The 12,844-nt window shown below is 31.5% G+C and overlaps 1 pseudogene; it reads right to left on the bottom strand.

Moving 5' to 3' along the window:
* Positions 1-275: 275 nt before the first annotated feature.
* Positions 276-1,146, bottom strand: LOC116936352 (annotated as a pseudogene).
* Between the last annotated feature and the right edge of the window lie 11,698 nt (positions 1,147-12,844).

The raw sequence follows: 12,844 nt of genomic DNA, 5'->3' as shown, positions 1-12,844 counted from the left end.
ACGAAAAACAGAGAACGAGTTTTTGTTGTTGACGGACGGCTCGGGTGTCTGGTTGACTGACCATTTTTTTGAATCGATAAAATCATGTTTTTGGCTGGACTGGTCGTCGATCGTATAATAAGAAGGCGGTTCTGGAAATTGATCTTCGTCTTCATCTTCGTCCGGTTCTTCATCAGGGAATTCCGTTTGACGGGATGCTTGATGCTTTGGTCTGGCGCCCGTTTCTTTTTTGTTTGTGTCGGCCGTGTTTGCCGAGTTCTTCGGAGCTTGCGAGGCTAATTTTTTGTCGAAAGACGTAGTGAGTTCGCCAATGCGAGCCTCCAACTCTCGTTGAAACTGATTTTTGTCCGTTTGACGGGACCTTTTTTCGTCTTCGAGAAGAAGCTGCTGATTTCTGAGGTCGTTTTTTAAGCTTGCTTCTAAATATTGCCGTTCTTGCTGCTCTTTTGCCAGCGCCTCGTTGCGCTCTTTGAGCCATGTTGCCAAATTTCGGTTGTCTTCGGCGATTCCATTGATTGTTTGGGTCCTCAATATTGCTTCATCGGTGTATTGTTGGTTGATCTGCGTTATGGTCGCTTGGAGACGTTGTAGCTCACACTGAAGATTCTGACGAGCTACTTTTTCTTCTGCTAACTCACGGGTTAAAACACGCGTGGTTTTGTGGCTAGGTGATGTACTGATAATGCTGCTGTGATGAGAATCTGGGAAATGCGTGCTATTCTTGGATTCTGATAAATGAGACGGCAAACTAACCGAACTGTGAATTGATGAAGCGGCTGAGGGAGCTCTTGGAACATTTCTGATGTAGTCGTCGATTCGTGCGTAGCATGCTGTGGTGACCTGCTCTAAGTTGGTGACCCAGTCATTTTCTGGAATTAGTCTTTGCGTTAGCGACGACCGAAAAATGTTGTGGGCCCTAATGCACTCTTCAAGTTGGTTGGCTAGGTTCTTTCTCATAAACTTCAGCTCGGTCCTGCTGCCTAGTTCAGACATGTGTTTTTCTATCCCCGTTATCAATTTCGTGTGGCGGCTTTTTTCGTTGGATCTGGCTTGCTTATTGGCGCGATCATGAAATAGTGGGGGAAAATCGTCGGTGACGTCCGTCTGAATATCAGCATTTCGACTGGGGGGTCTGGCTTCGGCCATTCTGACAGCAAGCCACAGTGAACGAGAGAATTAAAGTGAGCGTGACGTTCAAAAATAAAGGTAGAGAGCCCAACCAAATGTCAGACCAACCAACTCTTTTTTACAAAAGAGCCTAGGACTAAACAAATTAGGACTACTCTGGGAGTTTTGAGAGGAATGCCACTGGAAGCAAGCAAAAGACCAACCAAGTGTAAGCCCAACCGACCTTTCGGCCTAGGACTATACTCTCTAGGACTATTTGAATGCTAGTGGGAGAAAGATTTTTTTTTTTTTACTTGCGCTAATTGGACTTGACTTCTTGATCGCCGAGTAAATCTGAAGGATCTGGCTCGATTTGCAAGATGAATTGCTCTTCAACTTCTTCTTCAAGAACAGCAAGATGTTTGGGAGCTTCGATTGTCACGATGTTGATTTTTCTGTGATGATTCTCGTCTTTTTCGGGACGAGCGATTAGCTTGACTTGACGGTATGGCAGCAACTGGATGCCTCTCTGTGCTTGAATGTCTGCGAGGTGTTTATGAGCTTCGGAAATGGCGTCGCGAATTCTTTTTGACCGGTCTTGATTTTCTTCGGGACGATCTTCTGCGGCTCTAGCTTTCTGTTGCTTGTCAAGTTTTTCGTTTTCGCGCCTTTCTTCGTGTTGGGCTGACCGAATTGCCCGGCTGAACGGGCTGTTGTGTCGGCGCGGCAGTTTTGGAGATGGGAGGGACGCGGAAAAAAAAACTTATGGTGGAGTATTATTTCGAAAAGGGACGAAACGAAGGAGAGAGAGAAAAAAAAAAAAAAAAAAATTAACCGGAGGGATTTAACGCAAACGAAAGGGATGAAAAGAAAGACTGAACGGGGGAAAATTTTACCCTAGCGCTTTGTTGAACAAACAGACGAATGTGACTCGCGCGCAATCCAAGAAACTGAACAATCGTCGCTTGCGGCGAAACTGTTTTGATTGAGACGCAAATGAATTGAGAAACGAAGGGGGGACCACGAGCTAGCTAGACTAATGGTTTTTTTTTTTTTTTTTTTGAGACTCAAATAAATTTGCTGTTACGGATGAAAAATGTTCACAAACGCTATGTATGGGATGACGAGACCACAAAAAAAAAAAAAAAAAAACTTCAAGTTGGGGGGGATTTAATGAAAAAATTAAATAAATAAATTACTGCCTACTGAATTTTTTCCCTGTGAGTTTGGATTGGACAGAAGAGTGAATTTACAGATAGCTAACTTTGGTACCTTGTCAGATGGGACTGATTTTAAGAGATAACTACCTGGAGATGGTGACGCCGAACGCGTTACGGACAAAGTCGACCACGTGATTCACTAAACGGCCAAGGGAAACGGAACGGATTGTTCTCGAGATCGAAATCGATGCACCGCAATGTACACCGGAGTTGTTTGAATTTGAGAAATGGAGTTCGAATGCAAGGTCGATGCACCAAAATGTCCGGCACTTAGTTTGCCGGCGAGTTTTGAAGACAAGGGAGATTGGGAGTTTTAAAGATCTTTATTTGCCACTTGAAAAAAGGTAACAGCATTTGCCAGATGCAGTTGCTTCTCGTTTAAGAGTACAAAATCGAGTGCGTGAAACTATAAATTTTGGGCGCACAAAGACAAAAGGGGAGAACGGGCTAGGCCAGCTAGTGGAAGGGGGAAGCCCTTTCTTTGTTGCAGGATTGATTATTTGGCGTCGTCCGCCACACATGCAGTTTACATATAGAAGTAAAAACTCATGGTATAACAGTGTATTCACATTGAATACAAGTATATTTGATGCTGTTTACATATAGAAGTAAAAACTCATGGTATAACAGTGTATTCACATTGAATACAAGTATATTTGATGCAGTTTACATATAGAAGTAAAAACTCATGGTATAACAGTGTATTCACATTGAATACAAGTATATTTGATGCAGTTTACATATAGAACTAAAAACTCATGGTATAACAGTGTATTCACATTGAATACAAGTATATTTGATGCTGTTTACATATAGAAGTAAAAACTCATGGTATAACAGTGTATTCACATTGAATACAAGTATATTCCATGCAGTTTACATATAGAAGTAAAAACTCATGGTATAACAGTGTATTCACATTGAATACAAGTATATTTGATGCTGTTTACATATAGAAGTAAAAACTCATGGTATAACAGTGTATTCACATTGAATACAAGTATATTTGATGCTAGTTTACATATAGAAGTAAAAACTCATGGTATAACAGTGTATTCACATTGAATACAAGTATATTTGATGCTGTTTACATATAGAAGTAAAAACTCATGGTATAACAGTGTATTCACATTGAATACAAGTATATTCCATGATGCAGTTTACATATAGAAGTAAAAACTCATGGTATAACAGTGTATTCACATTGAATACAAGTATATTCCATGCAGTTTACATATAGAAGTAAAAACTCATGGTATAACAGTGTATTCACATTGAATACAAGTATATTTGATGCTGTTTACATATAGAAGTAAAAACTCATGGTATAACAGTGTATTCACATTGAATACAAGTATATTCCATGCAGTTTACATATAGAAGTAAAAACTCATGGTATAACAGTGTATTCACATTGAATACAAGTATATTCCATGCAGTTTACATATAGAAGTAAAAACTCATGGTATAACAGTGTATTCACATTGAATACAAGTATATTCCATGCAGTTTACATATAGAAGTAAAAACTCATGGTATAACAGTGTATTCACATTGAATACAAGTATATTTGATGCTGTTTTACATATAGAAGTAAAAACTCATGGTATAACAGTGTATTCACATTGAATACAAGTATATTCCATGCAGTTTACATATAGAAGTAAAACACTGATGGTATAACAGTGTATTCACATTGAATACAAGTATATTTGATGCAGTTTACATATAGAAGTAAAAACTCATGGTATAACAGTGTATTCACATTGAATACAAGTATATTTGATGCTGTTTACATATAGAAGTAAAAACTCATGGTATAACAGTGTATTCACATTGAATACAAGTATATTTGATGCTGTTTACATATAGAAGTAAAAACTCATGGTATAACAGTGTATTCACATTGAATACAAGTATATTTGCATGCAGTTTACATATAGAAGTAAAAAAACTCATGGTATAACAGTGTATTCACATTGAATACAAGTATATTTGATGCAGTTTACATATAGAAGTAAAAACTCATGGTATAACAGTGTATTCACATTGAATACAAGTATATTTGATGCTGTTTACATATAGAAGTAAAAACTCATGGTATAACAGTGTATTCACATTGAATACAAGTATATTTGATGCTGTTTACATATAGAAGTAAAAACTCATGGTATAACAGTGTATTCACATTGAATACAAGTATATTTCCATGCAGTTTACATATAGAAGTAAAAACTCATGGTATAACAGTGTATTCACATTGAATACAAGTATATTCCATGCAGTTTACATATAGAAGTAAAAACTCATGGTATAACAGTGTATTCACATTGAATACAAGTATATTCCATGCAGTTTACATATAGAAGTAAAAACTCATGGTATAACAGTGTATTCACATTGAATACAAGTATATTCGATGCAGTTTACATATAGAAGTAAAAACTCATGGTATAACAGTGTATTCACATTGAATACAAGTATATTTGATGCTGTTTACATATAGAAGTAAAAACTCATGGTATAACAGTGTATTCACATTGAATACAAGTATATTCCATGCAGTTTACATATAGAAGTAAAAACTCATGGTATAACAGTGTATTCACATTGAATACAAGTATATTCCATGCAGTTTACATATAGAAGTAAAAACTCATGGTATAACAGTGTATTCACATTGAATACAAGTATATTTGATGCTGTTTACATATAGAAATAAAAACTTCATGGTATAACAGTGTATTCACATTGAATACAAGTATATTTCATGCTGTTTACATATAGAAGTAAAAACTCATGGTATAACAGTGTATTCACATTGAATACAAGTATATTTGATGCTGTTTACATATAGAAGTAAAAACTCATGGTATAACAGTGTATTCACATTGAATACAAGTATATTTGATGCTGTTTACATATAGAAGTAAAAACTCATGGTATAACAGTGTATTCACATTGAATACAAGTATATTCTGATGCTGTTTACATATAGAAGTAAAAACTCATGGTATAACAGTGTATTCACATTGAATACAAGTATATTTGATGCTGTTTACATATAGAAGTAAAAACTCATGGTATAACAGTGTATTCACATTGAATACAAGTATATTTGATGCTGTTTACATATAGAAGTAAAAACTCATGGTATAACAGTGTATTCACATTGAATACAAGTATATTTGATGCTGTTTACATATAGAAGTAAAAACTCATGGTATAACAGTGTATTCACATTGAATACAAGTATATTCGATGCAGTTTACATATAGAAGTAAAAACTCATGGTATAACAGTGTATTCACATTGAATACAAGTATATTTGATGCTGTTTACATATAGAAGTAAAAACTCATGGTATAACAGTGTATTCACATTGAATACAAGTATATTTGATGCTGTTTACATATAGAAGTAAAAACTCATGGTATAACAGTGTATTCACATTGAATACAAGTATATTTGATGCTGTTTACATATAGAAGTAAAAACTCATGGTATAACAGTGTATTCACATTGAATACAAGTATATTCCATGCAGTTTACATATAGAAGTAAAAACTCATGGTATAACAGTGTATTCACATTGAATACAAGTATATTCCATGCAGTTTACATATAGAAGTAAAAACTCATGGTATAACAGTGTATTCACATTGAATACAAGTATATTTGATGCTGTTTACATATAGAAGTAAAAACTCATGGTATAACAGTGTATTCACATTGAATACAAGTATATTCCATGCAGTTTACATATAGAAGTAAAAACTCATGGTATAACAGTGTATTCACATTGAATACAAGTATATTCCATGCAGTTTACATATAGAAGTAAAAACTCATGGTATAACAGTGTATTCACATTGAATACAAGTATATTCCATGCAGTTTACATATAGAAGTAAAAACTCATGGTATAACAGTGTATTCACATTGAATACAAGTATATTTGATGCTGTTTACATATAGAAGTAAAAACTCATGGTATAACAGTGTATTCACATTGAATACAAGTATATTTGATGCAGTTTACACATAGAAGTAAAAACTCATGGTATAACAGTGTATTCACATTGAATACAAGTATATTTGATGCTGTTTACATATAGAAGTAAAAACTCATGGTATAACAGTGTATTCACATTGAATACAAGTATATTTGATGCTGTTTACATATAGAAGTAAAAACTCATGGTATAACAGTGTATTCACATTGAATACAAGTATATTTGATGCTGTTTACATATAGAAGTAAAAACTCATGGTATAACAGTGTATTCACATTGAATACAAGTATATTCCATGCTGTTTACATATAGAAGTAAAAACTCATGGTATAACAGTGTATTCACATTGAATACAAGTATATTTGATGCTGTTTACATATAGAAGTAAAAACTCATGGTATAACAGTGTATTCACATTGAATACAAGTATATTTGATGCTGTTTACATATAGAAGTAAAAACTCATGGTATAACAGTGTATTCACATTGAATACAAGTATATTTGATGCTGTTTACATATAGAAGTAAAAACTCATGGTATAACAGTGTATTCACATTGAATACAAGTATATTTGATGCTGTTTACATATAGAAGTAAAAACTCATGGTATAACAGTGTATTCACATTGAATACAAGTATATTTGATGCTGTTTACATATAGAAGTAAAAACTCATGGTATAACAGTGTATTCACATTGAATACAAGTATATTTGATGCTGTTTACATATAGAAGTAAAAACTCATGGTATAACAGTGTATTCACATTGAATACAAGTATATTTGATGCTGTTTACATATAGAAGTAAAAACTCATGGTATAACAGTGTATTCACATTGAATACAAGTATATTCCATGCAGTTTACATATAGAAGTAAAAACTCATGGTATAACAGTGTATTCACATTGAATACAAGTATATTTGATGCTGTTTACATATAGAAGTAAAAACTCATGGTATAACAGTGTATTCACATTGAATACAAGTATATTTGATGCTGTTTACATATAGAAGTAAAAACTCATGGTATAACAGTGTATTCACATTGAATACAAGTATATTCCATGCAGTTTACATATAGAAGTAAAAACTCATGGTATAACAGTGTATTCACATTGAATACAAGTATATTTGCATGCTGTTTACATATAGAAGTAAAAACTCATGGTATAACAGTGTATTCACATTGAATACAAGTATATTCCATGCAGTTTACATATAGAAGTAAAAACTCATGGTATAACAGTGTATTCACATTGAATACAAGTATATTTGATGCAGTTTACATATAGAAGTAAAAACTCATGGTATAACAGTGTATTCACATTGAATACAAGTATATTCCATGCAGTTTACATATAGAAGTAAAAACTCATGGTATAACAGTGTATTTCACACATTGAATACAAGTATATTTGATGCTGTTTACATATAGAAGTAAAAACTCATGGTATAACAGTGTATTCACATTGAATACAAGTATATTCCATGCAGTTTACATATAGAAGTAAAAACTCATGGTATAACAGTGTATTCACATTGAATACAAGTATATTTGATGCTGTTTACATATAGAAGTAAAAACTCATGGTATAACAGTGTATTCACATTGAATACAAGTATATTTGATGCAGTTTACATATAGAAGTAAAAACTCATGGTATAACAGTGTATTCACATTGAATACAAGTATATTTGATGCTGTTTACATATAGAAGTAAAAACTCATGGTATAACAGTGTATTCACATTGAATACAAGTATATTTGATGCTGTTTACATATAGAAGTAAAAACTCATGGTATAACAGTGTATTCACATTGAATACAAGTATATTTGATGCTGTTTACATATAGAAGTAAAAACTCATGGTATAACAGTGTATTCACATTGAATACAAGTATATTTCATGCAGTTTACATATAGAAGTAAAAACTCATGGTATAACAGTGTATTCACATTGAATACAAGTATATTCCATGCAGTTTACATATAGAAGTAAAAACTCATGGTATAACAGTGTATTCACATTGAATACAAGTATATTTGATGCAGTTTACATATAGAAGTAAAAACTCCATGGTATAACAGTGTATTCACATTGAATACAAGTATATTCCATGCAGTTTACATATAGAAGTAAAAACTTATGGTATAACAGTGTATTCACATTGAATACAAGTATATTTGCATGCAGTTTACATATAGAAGTAAAAACTCATGGTATAACAGTGTATTCACATTGAATACAAGTATATTTGATGCTGTTTACATATAGAAGTAAAAACTCATGGTATAACAGTGTATTCACATTGAATACAAGTATATTTGATGCTGTTTACATATAGAAGTAAAAACTCATGGTATAACAGTGTATTCACATTGAATACAAGTATATTTGATGCTGTTTACATATAGAAGTAAAAACTCATGGTATAACAGTGTATTCACATTGAATACAAGTATATTCCATGCAGTTTACATATAGAAGTAAAAACTCATGGTATAACAGTGTATTCACATTGAATACAAGTATATTCCATGCAGTTTACATAAAGAAGTAAAAACTCATGGTATAACAGTGTATTCACATTGAATACAAGTATATTTGATGCTGTTTACATATAGAAGTAAAAACTCATGGTATAACAGTGTATTCACATTGAATACAAGTATATTCCATGCAGTTTACATATAGAAGTAAAAACTCATGGTATAACAGTGTATTCACATTGAATACAAGTATATTCCATGCAGTTTACATATAGAAGTAAAAACTCATGGTATAACAGTGTATTCACATTGAATACAAGTATATTTGATGCAGTTTACATATAGAAGTAAAAACTCATGGTATAACAGTGTATTCACATTGAATACAAGTATATTTGATGCAGTTTACATATAGAAGTAAAAACTCATGGTATAACAGTGTATTCACATTGAATACAAGTATATTTGATGCTGTTTACATATAGAAGTAAAAACTCATGGTATAACAGTGTATTCACATTGAATACAAGTATATTCCATGCAGTTTACATATAGAAGTAAAAACTCATGGTATAACAGTGTATTCACATTGAATACAAGTATATTTGATGCTGTTTACATATAGAAGGTAAAAACTCATATAACAGTGTATTCACATTGAATACAAGTATATTTCGATGCTGTTTACATATAGAAGTAAAAACTCATGGTATAACAGTGTATTCACATTGAATACAAGTATATTTGATGCTGTTTACATAAAAAAGTAAAAACTCATGGTATAACAGTGTATTCACATTGAATACAAGTATATTCCATGCAGTTTACATATAGAAGTAAAAACTCATGGTATAACAGTGTATTCACATTGAATACAAGTATATTCCATGCAGTTTACATATAGAAGTAAAAACTCATGGTATAACAGTATTCACAGAAACAAGAATTCACATTTACATATAAATAAAAACTCATGGTATAACAGTGTATTCACATTGAATACAAGTATATTTGATGCTGTTTACATATAGAAGTAAAAACTCATGGTATAACAGTGTATTCACATTGAATACAAGTATATTTGATGCTGTTTACATATAAGAAGTAAAAACTCATGGTATAACAGTGTATTCACATTGAATACAAGTATATTCGATGCTGTTTACATATAGAAGTAAAAACTCATGGTATAACAGTGTATTCACATTGAATACAAGTATATTCCATGCAGTTTACATATAGAAGTAAAAACTCATGGTATAACAGTGTATTCACATTGAATACAAGTATATTTGATGCTGTTTACATATAGAAGTAAAAACTCATGGTATAACAGTGTATTCACATTGAATACAAGTATATTCCATGCAGTTTACATATAGAAGTAAAAACTCATGGTATAACAGTGTATTCACATTGAATACAAGTATATTTGATGCAGTTTACATATAGAAGTAAAAACTCATGGTATAACAGTGTATTCACATTGAATACAAGTATATTCCATGCAGTTTACATATAGAAGTAAAAACTCATGGTATAACAGTGTATTCACATTGAATACAAGTATATTTGATGCTGTTTACATATAGAAGTAAAAACTCATGGTATAACAGTGTATTCACATTGAATACAAGTATATTCCATGCAGTTTACATATAGAAGTAAAAACTCATGGTATAACAGTGTATTCACATTGAATACAAGTATATTTGATGCAGTTTACATATAGAAGTAAAAACTCATGGTATAACAGTGTATTCACATTGAATACAAGTATATTCCATGCAGTTTACATATAGAAGTAAAAACTCATGGTATAACAGTGTATTCACATTGAATACAAGTATATTCGATGCTGTTTACATATAGAAGTAAAAACTCATGGTATAACAGTGTATTCACATTGAATACAAGTATATTTGATGCTGTTTACATATAGAAGTAAAAACTCATGGTATAACAGTGTATTCACATTGAATACAAGTATATTCCATGCAGTTTACATATAGAAGTAAAAACTCATGGTATAACAGTGTATTCACATTGAATACAAGTATATTTGATGCAGTTTACATATAGAAGTAAAAACTCATGGTATAACAGTGTATTCACATTGAATACAAGTATATTCCATGCAGTTTACATATAGAAGTAAAAACTCATGGTATAACAGTGTATTCACATTGAATACAAGTATATTCCATGCAGTTTACATATAGAAGTAAAAACTCATGGTATAACAGTGTATTCACATTGAATACAAGTATATTCCATGCTGTTTACATATAGAAGTAAAAACTCATGGTATAACAGTGTATTCACATTGAATACAAGTATATTCCATGCAGTTTACATATAGAAGTAAAAACTCATGGTATAACAGTGTATTCACATTGAATACAAGTATATTTGATGCTGTTTACATATAGAAGTAAAAACTCATGGTATAACAGTGTATTCACATTGAATACAAGTATATTCCATGCAGTTTACATATAGAAGTAAAAACTCATGGTATAACAGTGTATTCACATTGAATACAAGTATATTCCATGCAGTTTACATATAGAAGTAAAAACTCATGGTATAACAGTGTATTCACATTGAATACAAGTATATTCCATGCAGTTTACATATAGAAGTAAAAACTCATGGTATAACAGTGTATTCACATTGAATACAAGTATATTTGATGCAGTTTACATATAGAAGTAAAAACTCATGGTATAACAGTGTATTCACATTGAATACAAGTATATTCCATGCAGTTTACATATAGAAGTAAAAACTCATGGTATAACAGTGTATTCACATTGAATACAAGTATATTCCATGCAGTTTACATATAGAAGTAAAAACTCATGGTATAACAGTGTATTCACATTGAATACAAGTATATTCCATGCAGTTTACATATAGAAGTAAAAACTCATGGTATAACAGTGTATTCACATTGAATACAAGTATATTTGATGCAGTTTACATATAGAAGTAAAAACTCATGGTATAACAGTGTATTCACATTGAATACAAGTATATTCCATGCAGTTTACATATAGAAGTAAAAACTCATGGTATAACAGTGTATTCACATTGAATACAAGTATATTCCATGCAGTTTACATATAGAAAGTAAAAACTCATGGTATAACAGTGTATTCACATTGAATACAAGTATATTTGATGCTGTTTACATATAGAAGTAAAAACTCATGGTATAACAGTGTATTCACATTGAATACAAGTATATTCCATGCAGTTTACATATAGAAGTAAAAACTCATGGTATAACAGTGTATTCACATTGAATACAAGTATATTCCATGCAGTTTACATATAGAAGTAAAAACTCATGGTATAACAGTGTATTCACATTGAATACAAGTATATTCCATGCAGTTTACATATAGAAGTAAAAACTCATGGTATAACAGTGTATTCACATTGAATACAAGTATATTTGATGCTGTTTACATATAGAAGTAAAAACTCATGGTATAACAGTGTATTCACATTGAATACAAGTATATTCCATGCAGTTTACATATAGAAGTAAAAACTCATGGTATAACAGTGTATTCACATTGAATACAAGTATATTCCATGCAGTTTACATATAGAAGTAAAAACTCATGGTATAACAGTGTATTCACATTGAATACAAGTATATTCCATGCAGTTTACATATAGAAGTAAAAACTCATGGTATAACAGTGTATTCACATTGAATACAAGTATATTCCATGCAGTTTACATATAGAAGTAAAAACTCATGGTATAACAGTGTATTCACATTGAATACAAGTATATTTGATGCAGTTTACATATAGAAGTAAAAACTCATGGTATAACAGTGTATTCACATTGAATACAAGTATATTCCATGCAGTTTACATATAGAAGTAAAAACTCATGGTATAACAGTGTATTCACATTGAATACAAGTATATTCCATGCAGTTTACATATAGAAGTAAAAACTCATGGTATAACAGTGTATTCACAT

This window comes from Daphnia magna, unplaced genomic scaffold (assembly GCF_020631705.1).
Source record: "Daphnia magna isolate NIES unplaced genomic scaffold, ASM2063170v1.1 Dm_contigs201, whole genome shotgun sequence".
NCBI classification, from domain to species: domain Eukaryota; kingdom Metazoa; phylum Arthropoda; class Branchiopoda; order Diplostraca; family Daphniidae; genus Daphnia; species Daphnia magna.
The sequence above is the reverse complement of the archived record's forward strand: the minus strand, read 5'-3'. Positions and strand labels throughout refer to the sequence as shown.